The sequence below is a fragment of the Castanea sativa genome, chromosome 9 (assembly GCF_040712315.1).
Source record: "Castanea sativa cultivar Marrone di Chiusa Pesio chromosome 9, ASM4071231v1".
NCBI classification, from domain to species: domain Eukaryota; kingdom Viridiplantae; phylum Streptophyta; class Magnoliopsida; order Fagales; family Fagaceae; genus Castanea; species Castanea sativa.
In genome coordinates this window covers 41,211,052-41,215,510 of record NC_134021.1, presented here as the reverse complement: position 1 = coordinate 41,215,510, position 4,459 = coordinate 41,211,052, and the positions used below count along the sequence as shown (strand labels likewise).

The following is a 4,459-nucleotide window of genomic DNA, read 5'->3' as shown; positions in this document are numbered from 1 at the left end:
CTATCTCCTAAACCATCAAACTTTGCACCAATGAAAGATCAAAGAACAGTAGCACCAAGTATTCTTCCTCTCTTCATCCCCTTCATAGACATGGGGTAACTGGTAGATGACCATGAAAAAAACCCAAAATAGCTCACAATTGACGGTTTTCCTCCATAAAATAGAATGATAAAAAGCAAATCACAAGTGCAATTTCCAATAATAAAAAAATTCATTTCCAGAAAAGAACCCAACTCGCATCACCTTATAAATAAATAATTAACATTCTCGTAAACTAGCCACCACTATCCAGTGAACTCTTCCTGCACTAACCCTATTCAGACAAAGAATCACTTCTATACACTAAAAAACCTACCAAAAATCACACTTCACTCCCACCTCATCTTCAAACTCAAAAGACATCCCTCTCATTTGGTCTTGATTGCATTCACGTCAGGAAGCTGTTAGCAATGAAGTATCATTGCCTGCAAAAGAGACCAGAATTTCATTGCAAGCCTCCTAATTATTAACAGGTAAACTTCTCAATACATAGCTAACACAGGACAAATTCTCATCTGCACCATTAATCATTACCTGATGCTGATATAGCTACACCAATCGGGTTAAAACCAGAGTAATCAAACCCTGTCGATAATGCATAGCGACACATTGTGCTAGAAATCCACTAGAAACCCTGGAGAACACATAGGTTATGCTATTATAGAATGAAGGCACTGATTGTAAATCTTCAAAGAAGAAGAAGGAGAAGAGAAACTCCATAAACGTAATATTAATAAATTGTCAATCGAGATACAGGATATCATTAATCATCAAAGTATTGACTACTCTCATTTAACATTAGATTGCACGAAGTAAGATTTCCCAATAAAAACCACATTGTTATTCTAGATAAATCAATTTGACCTTTTAAATTTTGGACACAATAAAGAAGGCACTTAAGTGTCCATACATATATCCTCCATAAATTAAAGTATTTTAAACAGTATAGTACACTGAGTTTAGTATAAATTATGATTAGCCTATGCAGATGCCAAAATGATAAGCACATTGCATTTTATGTTGTATGATCATCTAAAGCAAATAAGGATATAAATATAAATCTACACATTCAAGAAGCATACATTCTTTTTATTACCAAGTTACACATGCACACGGTTGATCTTAAATCCATGGCCTAACCATTCACCTTGCTTTTATAAGGGAAGGAGGTGCTTTGGGCTAGAGCTTATTGGCCACATTCCACACACTTACATGTATATCAATCTTAATAGTCCTCATAGTGAAAGCGATTTTGTCTTAGTTATATTTATCAAATAAATTAATTATCAATATATTCAATAAATAAATCAATGAAAGCAAATCTCTATATAAATAAAAAATAAAATAAAAAAAGAAACCCAAAAAGGAACCAGATGAAGAAGCATTGAAAATATTTATATGCAGGGTCAGCTATATAAAGTGAAAACTCCACCCATGTTCAATTACATACCTGCTCAATGTTATATCCAGGGTTTGGATCATTGGAGAGTGTTAACACCCTAGCAAATCGATCCAAGCAATTTCCAACTGCAATATCAATGGTCTCCCCAAAGATCTGGTACCGCCCTTCACTATATGCTATTACCTGTGTATTTCCACCACTAACATGCTATACAACAGGATCATCTGCCCCAGTCACAATCCTTCCCATCTCAATAACAATGGGCTTCTTCCACAGCTGTGAAAGAATCCGAACAACAACAGCAGCAACTTGTAGTGATGCTCCCATGCCAGGACCCTTGGTGTAACATAGGCAATCTATTTCATCTGGGGTTATTTGGATTTGATCAATGGAAGAATGTGTTGGAGATGGTGTTGAGCAGTTTCTCGGGGAAGGAATCCTTGGCCAGGAGGGGTAATGTAGGTATGGTGTGGATTTGATAGAATGGTGCCATCTAAAGTTACAATCCCAATACCAATCTTGTTGGCTGAACCCTCAAAGCCTAGGGCTATCATCTTCTTCATTTTTAAATTAATACCAAGAGTACCCTGTAATTCAAGTCCATAAACAAAAATTTAAGTATCTTCCACTAATTAAAATCTGTGAGAAAAGATGGATAAATTTACACACAGACAAGGAAATATGAAGATAACAAAGATTTTTTTTTTGGATAAGTAAAGATAACAAAGAACTCTCTCTAATAATGACATTGAATAAAACTGTACAAAGATCTTTGAAGCATAATACTTAGCAAGTTTGTCTAGCTACAATTCAGTTTTAAAAGGGTTTTGAGATTGGGGAAATTAAAAGACAAGCCTAAGCCTAACAAGTCCAAAATAATATCATAATCACATCTAGTTAAAAGAGACGTAGCTCACATTAACATTTGGTACTTTATCATCAACATGCTAACCATTAACTACATCAGACCAAAACAATGACCCTAAACTGCTTCGATTATTTCAATGTAAAATGTAACACATTCCCTCTTTTAGTTCCTTAACCCGTGATTCAGTCAAATAAACAAGAAACTATAAAACCATAAAAAAAAAAATTTCTTTCAAATCCTACTTAACTCTTAACAGCTGTATTACATCCTTTTATCACCCTTGGAGTCATCTTTCCCATGAGCTGTCAACATACTAATAGATTTTATTGCAATGAAGCCACCTCAAGAACATTACATAGCAAAAGATAGCCTAAAGAGTATCTATAAAGAAAATTACATGCAAAAAGAAATAAAATTAGCAAATTCTATTGGGGTACCACTGTCATTGAGACCTATGACTGTGGACCATCCACAGAGTAATCTAAGAAAAGAAAGCTTTAGGGAGCCAAAGCCATGCATTTCCTGTAATAAGAATCATACATTCATATTGAAGAGGGTCTGATGTAATTTGAGCTGTGCTGTCAGCGCTGAGTTTGGGGCATATGTTATAGAAAATCAATCATACATTCATATTTCCTAACCCAGAGAATATGGCTTATTTTAGACCAATGTCCTTATGTAATGCTTTATATAAGGCAGTTGTGAAGGTATTGTCTAATAGATTGAAGAGGGTGTTACCTTGGATTATTTCGGACTCACAGAGTGCTTTCGTTCTAGGATGGCTTATAATGGATAATGTTTGCATTTGAGATGCTTCATTTGTTGAGTATGAGGAAAAAAGGACGAAATGGGCAAATGGCTTTAAAGCTTGATATGACAAAGTTGAATGACCTTAAACTTTCAGCTATATTGATTTTTATTTTTATTTCTTTCTGTCTCTGCTTATCTGGTTTGGAATCAATGAGATAGTATTGTCTTTGAAGGTACAATGATATTGTATCAAGTGGGTCATGGATTTTCAGTAGCAACAACAGCTTGGACATGTTCTTCTACTGCCAGATATTATAACCCAGCACACGTCAGTGTGTCAAGAGCCTCAAATTATGTTTTTTTTTATCAATCCTAGGATGTTGTTGTGTGTGTGTGTTCTATGAAATAAACTGTGGGGTTTTTGATAATTTTAATGTAATTCTCCTATTTCTATCCAAAAAATGGAAAATCATAAAGAAAGCTACTTTTATATCTTAAAATGTGTCCTGTCCATATTACAATCCACAATTTTATTGAGGAGGGGGTTTCAAAAGAATAACAAATTTTACCAGTGGTTTCTGGCGTCCGGCGAGCGGTGACAACTACCTATTGTGGAAAGCACAGATTGTTGCTTATCTCAAGGGGTAGCATCTCTATGGCTATCTCCAGCATATGCCGCTGTGTCAAGAGTCTCAAATTGTGTGCGTGTTGTGAATTCATCGGTTGAGTTTTTGATAATTTTAAAAAGGTCAGGCTTTAGCTCCTTTACTTGGACTTTAGGCTTTAATATAATTTTTAATGACAAATATAACAAGAAATCTGCTGTAGCACTTTGGGCCTTTGGCAAATCAATTCCATAACGGTTCTTGAAATCGATGGAACGACTGCGGGTTCGAATTCCGGCAGCGGAAAAATTATTTTTGCTTTTTTATTATTATATTTATTGGGTCTATTGGGACGCAATTCTTACCAAACCCAATATGAATGACCCACTTGATTTTTTTTTTTATTTAAAAAAATATATGTTCATAAATAAAATAATCTATGCCAATCAGAGTTATCAAACACACCCAATATGCTCACTCTCAGTGTTTGTTTGTTTGATTTTTTTAATTATTCATTTTGTATACTCGCTTTCAATTAAGAGAACATGTTAGCAGGGCCAACCCAACCTAATTGCCTAAGGCGAAAAATTTATGTGAGACCTTTTATATATAAATATTAATTAAATAAAATTGTTTAATATAAATCAAATTGAGGTTAATTTGATGTGTTAATTTAACATAATTTAATGAATAATGGCATGATACTAACTAAAGCTAAGGTTAATTTCATATAGAGAATTGAATATCATAGTTGAAAAATAAAATTAACAAGTAGAAAAATATATATTATTTTTT

The 4,459-nt window shown here is 33.9% G+C and overlaps 1 long non-coding RNA gene across 1 annotated transcript; it reads right to left on the bottom strand.

Moving 5' to 3' along the window:
* Positions 1 to 231: 231 nt before the first annotated feature.
* Positions 232 to 3,787, bottom strand: LOC142609496 (uncharacterized). The gene is made up of 4 exons (XR_012839618.1): positions 3,629 to 3,787; positions 1,490 to 2,028; positions 574 to 673; positions 232 to 464 (listed from the first exon to the last, which is right to left on the bottom strand). It is a non-coding gene; the product is annotated as an uncharacterized LOC142609496 (long non-coding RNA).
* Between the last annotated feature and the right edge of the window lie 672 nt (positions 3,788 to 4,459).